This window comes from Protopterus annectens, chromosome 6.part0, assembly GCF_019279795.1.
Source record: "Protopterus annectens isolate FY-2018-M chromosome 6.part0, PAN1.0, whole genome shotgun sequence".
Lineage (NCBI taxonomy): Eukaryota > Metazoa > Chordata > Ceratodontiformes > Protopteridae > Protopterus > Protopterus annectens.
In genome coordinates, this window is record NC_056737.1 from 883,388,118 (window position 1) to 883,398,727 (window position 10,610).

A 10,610-nucleotide genomic window follows, 5' to 3' on the forward strand; every position below is an offset into this window, starting at 1 on the left:
AGCGTGGCTTGTCGAGCATGTTATCCCAGATGGACAGACCCTGGATCCCCTTTGAATGACACCAGAAACTTAGCCAATTGTTGAAACTGAGAATTTTTTTCTTTATACCGTGGTACCATTCTTGGTGAGGGCAGGATGCTACTCAGGGTCAGGGTCATACCGGCCTGGGCTATGTGATCAGAGAGCTCTTCCATGTCTCTTTTCATGTAGACCAGGGAGGTATGGCTCAGGTCATTCACACCAACATGGGCAATGACAGAGTCATAATTGTACTTGTTCTGGAGTGACCTGAGTGCTTGTGTTATGTGGCAGATCCTGGCACCCGACAGGCAGCTAACAGTAACTTTCTCCTTATTCAGCCTAGTGAGTGGGACGTCAGTGTGACTGACTATAGAGTCACCTATTACTAGTATGTTGGGTATGTTATTTTGCCTTAAGGGCTGTGATTTCATGGCACATTGGTTTTGTGAAGTATGTGTTTCATGGTTTGTGTTGGGGGGTGGAGGTTGCTTGGATGTTTGCTTTGGAGGTCTCTGTTAGTTTTGCAGATTTTTATTTAGAGCCTCCAGTATGTCTTCATGTATTTATGTGTGTTTTTTGCCGGTGCTGGTTTAATGGGTCTATGTGAGACTGGTGGTGTGATGCAAGTATTTCCCTTCTTCTCTTGACTGTCTGATCCAGTCTTGGGTTGAGAGAGCTTAGCCTCCAGTTTGGCTGTATAATTGCATCTCTCGCATGTATTAGTGTTTGGTGGTAAGAGGAGGGGGTTGTCTGTGTACATGAGGCAGTTGTAACATTGCCTCAAAATGCCCAGATTCACCAGTTGGACTGGAGAGTACACCTGAAACTGCCCTTTGGACATGCCTGGATAGGTACAGTGAACTATTTTACTGGATGGCTGGTAAGGCTGAATAGAATAAGAAAAGTTTTTCATGGTGGTTTTCTTGTCCGGGGGTGGGGGTGGAATATGGATATCCAAAGCACACTGTTCAGAAACACACAATTAGGAAACAGAAAAAATGAAAATACAGTACAGGAGGTTCTAGTGCTAGGGTTTATAAGTGCTTGCTATAAGTTTTGAGCAAGTGCCGGGCTGAGAAATGAATGGCTTGAGTGCTTAAGTTGAAAGTTTGTCTAGTTCCAAGGGAAAAATTGAAGTGAAGACTTTGTGGAGTCGGGAATAGTTTTACCCTAGCTAACCGGTGCTGCCCGGCGCGCAAAACCGGGCAAATACGGTATTTATAGCAGGAAAATGAAAGAGATAGAAATTAGCCAAAAATGGTCAATAAACTATTAATTTCTGGGCTGAAACCACTCCTCCAGGGACAGATAGGCTGTTCAAAGCTCCCCTCTCTCACAGGTGAACAGAGAAACTTCCTTCTATGCAATTAAGGTATGGGCAAACACAGAGATTTGTAACAGCCCTGAATTCAGCACTAACCTGAAAACTGGACTATACTAGCTTAGAAAGGTGGAAAACAAGTAAATATATATATTTTTTTGTTTGTTTTTTTCAGAAAATAAAGCAGATACACTCAAAAAACACTTTAAATGCACAGAAAAGGATACTTATTGTTATATATTGCAGATCAGAGTTGTAATCAACGCCCCTAGTAGTAAAGTAGGAAGAAACACAAATACAGTAAAAGCAGATGAATAAAGTGCAATTTTATATATATATATATATATATATATATATATATATATAAAACAATAGAAAATGAACAAACTGATTTAAACAAGTTACCCAATTAACCAAAAAAAAAAGTTCAAAACTGAGCCCTGTTCCAGCAGTCTTCAATCAGACAAGTTTACCAGGGTGCAGGGGAACCTTCTCCAGAAAAGATGGCCTGGATCAGTGCTCAGGTTGTACAAACAAAGCTAGATTCAGCAGGCTTAAATCTGGTCTATGCTACAGCAAAAAGGTGCACACAGAAAGAAACAGTTCAAATATGTAGGCACAATAAGCCTGTGACCAGAAATTCCCAACTCAGAAGGGCAGAATCCAGCCTCTCTTCCCACAAGAGTGCAGACCACAAACCTTCTTAATGTAAAATAACTGGCCTGAAGTCCAAGTGCTTAAGCCAGAACTAATACACTTTTAGAATAGCAGACACTGGGCCTTCAATCAGCAATTCCCAGCTTAGAAGGATGTAAGCTACCTGTCCTGCCACAACAGTGCAGACCACAAACCTTCTTAATGTAAAACAGCCTGTATGAAGCCCAAGTGCTTAAATCAAAAGACTTAGAATAACAGTTACAATTTAATCAGGCTACTACCAAGCAGTAATAAATGCAGCAGAATAAATAAAATTAAGTACTTTTAAGAAAAGCAAAATAAAGTAGGAGGAAGCACAAATACAGTAAAAGGAAATGAATAAAGTGCAAAATTCTTTTTTAAGTGCAAGGAGAAAGGAAGGAAGAACCTAAGTGGGCTGGCCTTCTCAAATCTTCTCTCTATATTAAGTAGAGTGAACACTAGACTCAGAATATGATCTCACTGTACTCAGTTAAGTGAGCAAATGAGATGGACCCAGGAGGAGTATTCTAATACAGACTTACAGGAGGGGCAGGCAATTCCAGAGCCACCAATACCAATACTAATACCAACACAGGTACAGGTAGGGAGGGGGGGAACTAACTGCAGAGAGACACACAGCACACTGTTCAGAAGCACACAATTAGGAAACAGAAAAAAATGAAAATACAGTACTTTTAAAACTGCAAGTTTGTACTTAACAGAATACTAAAATACACTACTGCAGGTTTCACTTAGCTTCAGCTTCTAATGCAGATGTTTGTAGCCAAGCAAGTCTCTCAGGAGTTGGGCATAATATGATTATTCAAACTTTGTGGCTAGCACTTAAAGTACAGAGGAATCCCTCTAGGCTATTAAATATCAGATAACAAAGAAGTGATAACACCACCTCCTCTTATAGCAAACAGACACACAGCACACTGTTCAGAAACACACAATTAGGAAACAGAAAAAATGAAAATACAGTACTTTTAAAACCGCAAGTTTGTACTTAGCAGAAGACTAAAATATACTACTGCAAGTTTCACTTAGCTTCAGCTTCTAATGCAGATGTTTGTAGCCAATAGCTACATTAATAGCTTATTTATTGAACTAGCCTAATGCTGTTATTTTCTGAATCCCTGTGATTTTTTTTTCCTTTTTATTCTGCTATTACATGGTTGTGACTAAAAAGGGATCAGAGAGCTCCAGCTCACCTACCTTTAAATAAAAAAGTATGGTGGTATGCTACTAATTATCAAGCCACGAGGCCCACTTTATCATTACCCAAAGCTGTAAACTCCTAGTTTGCCTCAGATTAACTTCCTTTAATAAAATCTTCACTATTTCCCATCATTCTGTTGCAGTTGGTAGAATTGAGGATTTCCATCATGTCATGATATATAACCTGGCACCACTGAGTATGATCATAAATCAACTAGATCCTATGGACTCTACTTTATATTTAAAGGCTAAATTAAGTAATGATACTTCTGCTATCAAGATAAATTCTGACTCTGTCTACTGTATGTTCTAACAGATATTCTCATCCTATCCAGAATGATGTTCACTTTAAACATGCCCTGATAATATGTCCTTGGCATTGTCAGTCTATTCAGGGAGGGTTGAAAAGTGCAATCAAGGAAATAATTCATCATCATCATCATCATCATCATCATCATCAACGCCTGTCACCATCTCTCTCCATTTAGTGACACTCTCCTCCTTTCTTCAACAGGCATGTCTGACTGTCACAGGTCTTTTCTCACACCATCCATCCATCTATTTACTGGATGCCCTCATTTCCTCTTGCCTTCTTTCTGTCTGTCCCAAAGCAATATCACATAGTTTTCTGCTTTTGTGCATGTGTCCAAACCACCATAATCTGTTTTCTTTGACCTTCTTTGGAATTGGAGATACTTGGACTTCTACTATGATGTCCTCATTTCTTCATCTGTCCCACAATGTACATCCTACCGCCTATCTCAGGCACTTCATCTCTTTCACTTCTAGTTTCCTCAATTTCTCTACCTTCACTGCCCAGGTTTCTGTACTGTACAGTAGTACTGGTCACACTACTGTTTTGTACACCTTACTTTTTAGCTTCTTTGGCATTCTTCTGTCACACACTACCCCTGACACTGTAAGCCAATTGGCTGCAGCCTTTCTGATTCTTTGACTTCAACCACTCTTTCCAGAAGGGTTTAATCTGGTACACTACTCCCCTTCTATCTTAATTTTCAGCTTCTGATTTTGCCCCATTTGTTGCCATTACAACTGTCTTATCTATACTCAGTTTCAATCGATGTGCTTTCTGTTTTGCATTCCATTCCCCTATCATTAGCTGATGTTCTTGTTCATAATCCACTTACAATGCCACATTGTCTGCATACAGAAGCTTTGCTGACCTGTCCCGTCTGACCTGTTTGCTAATGTCCATCACAGTATGAACAGCAGTGGACTCATATCTGAACCTTGATGCATGCCCACTCCCACTGGGAACCCTTCTGTGACTTTGAACACTTTTCATACTTACTCCATGTAGTCTTTGTTCATAACCTGCATTAATTCTACCAATGTTTCCTGGATATCAAACCATCAAAGGGCTGCCCAAATCAGCTTTCTTGGGACCTTGTCATATGATTTTTCTAAGTCTAGAAATGCCCAGATGGACTCTAAACTCATCAACAGTTTCTTCTCAACTATCAGTTTCAGTCCAAACATTGGGTCTGAGAACCATGGAAATAATTACGCCACATTAAACATTCAATAAGCACATTATCCTAAGATGAATAAATTTCAGTATCACTAGCAAAATGTACCAAACAAAATCACTTTTAAGCAGGCATTTCTTTCATGGCACATGCACCTTTTTCTCTGCTGTATAGCTCTTCTTTATATTCATGACAGAAACAAGATTTCTCCAACCTGCATTCTTTCCATACTCACCTTCTCTGCTTTTAACTAATTTTTCAACTCAAGTTATAGTTTATCAAGATGTTTGGGCCCTAGCAAAATTACATTAAAACAAATAGAATAAATATGCAACTGTACAAACAGCTCAGCATAATCTGCCGATATTTGTCAGAAAAGAACAATTCATGAAAGGCAAGTTAAAAAGGCGGACCTTCAAGGACCTTTTAAAGCTTATAGAGGACTCTCTCCCACTGGGGGAAAATTTCTAGAAAGCTAGTGGTCTCTAAATGCATTCTTGAGATCTTTAGCAGCCTGAAATGACAGATGCGACACTAGCGATTTGTTCCCTACATTCAATCAAACTATCCTTCCTTTCTGTGTTACTACTGCCCTTCATTATTCCCTGCTGAGTAGCATACTATTTCTATACATTCGAGTTCCATTCTTACCTATATGACTATGATACTGCAATATTTTTTCCATCTTTTCATAACTATTTTCCACATTTCCATAGTCTCCTATTTCTTTGTAACTTGTTACGTCACCATCAATTGCCCTCTTTAACCCTGGATGGACAGACTATCACTTTTCTACTGCTGAAGTATGTACTACTTGACTCTGCAAGTTGCTTTTATCATGACTTTCTCCCCCCCCCCACACCTTCATATAGACCTGCATATTTTATCCCCAGAAAGCAAAACCCTCATATATATATTCCACTGGTTTGAAAAACATTGGACTAATTCTTTCTGTCTTTACCTCATTTGCCTTTTCCGCTTGACATGTGCAAAGCATGGCAACCCTGGCCATCCTTTTCTTTCCAAATTGTATCATCCCATTCATCTACACATCCCAATGGATATTTGAAACATTACATGTAAACCTCTCATATGCTTATCATGTTTGTTACCTACCCAGTGTGAGGGCTAACTTTCAAATGTCCTTCTTTTAAAACAAGGCATTTTTCTTCTTCCATCTTTCTTTAACCAACTCCCATTATAGGTTCCCCTTTTTTCAATATATCTGATATATCAGCCATTTAATCCCCTAGTTTAATGTGTATTATATAATGTATCATATTTTGTATACTTATATCTCTACTTTCTTTTTAAGTATATTTTTAGTTTTACACAATAAAATAATGACATACAGCCATAAACCATCACTGCAACCAACAAAACATGCACAAAGAATGGTAACAAAATGCATTTTTTTGTCTTTTGTTTCAGCAGCAAAATATAAAATGTAATCCAATTAAAAACTAACTGCAACATATTTAGCCATGTTGACTTCTGATCTGTGAATATTTTAATTTATGGTTTTTATCCTAAAGCTTTTATATATTTTTATCTGGCTCTTATAAAGCAATTTGAAAATTTATTGTAAATTTAAGCAAGCAGTTCTAATATAACATGTTTAACTCCTTTGAAAAAGGAAAACAATCCAATTCAGTTAATCTACCATTTAAAAACTTATTGGAAACTAAAACTACTGGCTACAGAAAAGGAATATTATTTAAAAATGGAAAATTCGAAGTAATGCCATGGTAGGTGGAATATTTACCAAACTAAGTATTTTATATGTGCAGCTAAAAATGGAGAGCTATAGAATTAATGCTACTTCATTTTAAATAATTAAACCATAATTGAAGATATGTTGGTAAAATCTCTGTTTAATCCAAAATTTTGACTACTACTGTTTTGGAGAAAATCTAATATTTAATTTTATTTATAGGCTCTAGACATTAAATATAAATTTTATAGTATAAAAGTTGCAATATCAGTGGCATAGCAGGTAGTTTACTCACCTTTGGAGCTGGAAGACCAGAAGGCTGTGGGTTTTAATCCCAATCCAGATGATTCGATTGCTCACACTGCAGTTCAGCATTTATGGGTGTGCCATCCTTCAGATGAAATGTTAAACCAAGGACCCATCAACTTGAGATGGTTGTGGCTCAAGTGAATGTAAAAGATCCCCCAGCATCTATTGACAAGAGTAGGGTTATAGTTATATACACTTTTCTTGTCTTGTCTTTATAGTATAAAGGTTTAACATCATCACAAATATTACAATATATTTACCCCTTAACAAGTTCTAACAGCTTTTAACAAATTGAAAAACATACATTTTTATCAAAAACCAGGAATGAATGTCTTTAAAGTGCAAACACATATTATCCTACCCATCCTTTGTTCCATAACCATTTATCCATTTTTTTAGCATCATTGATGATTCCCATATCTTATTATATAGTAATTCCTGACATCTCATATCCCATAAAATACATTGAATACTAATAAGATATGCATCTAACCTATCTTGATCATTTATATTGTAACCTTCATATAAACCTTAGCTAAACATGTCCATATTTAAGACAATATTATTTTTCCATGATCTCTTTTACACATAAACCAAACTTCTCATATTCTTAAATAATCTATAAACATGTCATAATGTCTCATCAACACATCAATAATGACATCTTCTATCCTACATTCTTTCATATTTTAATTCTGCCTTAACAGGAATGTTCTGACTTGATAACCTACATACAAATTCTTTCATTTCTGATTCCTCTTTAAATCTCTGTTGTCTCATTTTAACTAGTATTTGAAATAGTTCTTCTATATTTCCCCAAGAACAGATATAATAAATGTTTTCCATAATGTCTTTAGACCACACATTCCTGGGTTTATAATCACTGTCCCACTTTAACTTCCATCTTCTTATACATCCATAAAATATTTTTCATCACCTTCTAAATCTCTCTTATTTTTTCATATCCCATCATTTTTATAGCAAAACCTCAGAACTCATGCATTCATTTTGTTCTCCATAAATCTTATACATGATCCAATACATATACAGAGATGCTAGAAAAAACACAAGATTTCTTAGACTTAAACCTCAATTTGCCCAGTCATTATATACAACACTTCTAACAGGATTTCATTTTGAAACTCCTAAAAATGAAAAAATAATTCCAATAAATCTTTTTCTAACTTAATAGGAAAATTGATGACATTACATAAATATCCTAATTTACCTAAAATAAAACTATGAATTAAATACATCTTCTTAAACAAGGATAATTCAAATGATCTCTACCTTCCTATAACGTGTCTAATATCACTTATAATTTTATTCCACTGTTCAGTCTCATAATCAACTTTATCAAATGTTATTCTTAAATTATGAAATAGAAGATCTATTAACATATACACATGAGATCTTAACACAATTTCCATACCCTTTGCTTTTTTCTTTATTTATTTTCAAACCTACCAATTTCACACAATGCTCTATCTCCAAAATGGACTCTCCTGTTCAACCTTTTCCTTTTGCTATTATTAGCAAATTATCAGCATAAATAGAACAAATCATATTTTTTATTATATTTTTAAATATGACATAAATATGATCTTTTATTATATATGCTATATCTTTAAGTATGACTACACTTTCTCCAACCTTTTTTCTAGCTGTACTTATCAATTCATTATTAATTAAAGCAAACAAAAATGACTTAATGGACATACTTGTCTTAACCCTCTTTTAATTTTTATTTCTTTACTAAGCCATCCATTAACAGCAACCTTAGTATTCAGAACTTAATACTATTATTATTTAATGAAGTTTACACATTTTTGTCCAAGACCAATTTGGTCCAAAATCTCAAACATCATGTCATGTTTCACCTTATCAATGTTTTTTCAACATCACATACAACTAACTTAATATCATTATCTCCCTTATTTATTTCTTTTACCATAATTAACAATCTTTTTGTATTTCTTCCTGACAAACCTCTCTTCAGTTAAATCATTTAATGCATTACTTAATCTTTTTTGCATAACATTCTTAAACTTTTTATAATCTCTATCATTTAAAGTTATAGGTTTCCAATTCTTTATATTACTTTTTCATAGTTTTTCTTATAAATAAAAGTTAATAAACCTTTATAAAGCATTATATATTATAATATATAATATATTATAGTATTATAAAGCATTTCCTTTTTATTCCAAATTTAAGCAAAAAATTCAAAGTTTTAATTATCCCATATTTTAACATAATTAATTTCTTTAAAAAAAAATCATATCCCAAACCATCTATCTTAATCTAGTAATACCTCTTAACATATTATTTAACTCTTCTACCTTTATCTCTTTTTCCAGTTCCAAAATTGTATTTTTCTCATCTTTATTCAACTCCCAGATTAGTTTATTTTTTACCATCATTATCATAGATTTCTTTAACTCATTAGCACCTATGTGGTATGAAACGTCACATCTCTAGCAGCCTACACACATTATGCATTCCAGAGCATTTTCTGAAAAATAAACTCAAAAAGCATAAGATAAGCAAATGAAAATATTTTGTGAATGATCAAAGCTATTAAACTGCACAAATATCAGTGTTATCACTAAGAAGTATTATTTCCTGTCACAATAGTTTGTGTATTCATAGTCTTTTACATAAATACTGTAGTATATTATAGTGCACACAAATCCCAAATTATATTTTTGTAACCTTTCAGAAACACATTTTCTTATCTTGAAAGCTGTTCAACCTAGACATATATTTTTAGAACATTTTTGTTAACCAGACATAACCTTTCACATGACAACAATGAATTTCACTATAAGTGCATATTTATTGAGATAGTTACAGAAATATGAAACATGCTTAATTGTATAATTAGCAAAACAAATAATGCTGGATATCTCTCAAGATGTGCAACTTACAGTGGAAATGTAAAAGACGCTTTTCTTCAACAACACTCTTTTTTTAAAATTATTAGGTACATATGAACATATTGCTTATTTTTCATAATTACTAGCAAACAACTAGCAGTATTTCCACTATAGTAAGATATAAACAAGTATTGACAGAGAATTGCCCTTTTTCCCCACAGTGTTATCTCATGACATGCACATCAATAATGTGTAGATCTCTCAGTTATAAAAATTTGAACATAAATTTGAAAATGCAGCAAGAAAATGCAAAAGCAGTGAGTGTATTCCAGTAGCAGACCCAAGCAAAATTCCAAGAAAGAATTGCAGCTAATAAGAGTCAGAAAGGCAAGGCTAAGCAGTTGTAAAATCCACAGGTTTTATTAAAACTTAGCATTTTCGCAGTGTTCACCACTGCTTCATCAGACAACATGTAAAGCAAATAAACTTCTTTTATACTAAATTTCAGTATCAATTAACATAACAATGCAGAATCCTAATTGATCCACAAGGCATTTACTTTTAAAGCAACTGTATCTGAAAACAGCATATAAAGGAATTAAAAACACAAAAATGCAGAATAATACATTTATCTACTTTTCTTTGCCTTTAATACTGATTTTAGGGGTACATGGTCATTCAGACCCATTCCCCTATGCACTCATAATCTTAAAATCCACTGTAATTCTGCATTTTCTGTCATGTTTACTAAGTCCCCCCCACACTCTCAGTCACAACTTGTAAAACTAGAATACAAATGTATGTGTGTTGCCATTTGTCAGTGTGTATTTTGCCAAAGCACTACAATCATTCCCTCTTCTTGTACAGTACAAATAATCCCACACTCTCTCTTTCAGTTTTTGGTTAGTTTTACCGATATAAAATTTGAAACACAAAACACAGTGTGCTGCATAAATAACATTCTGTGTATTACAGTC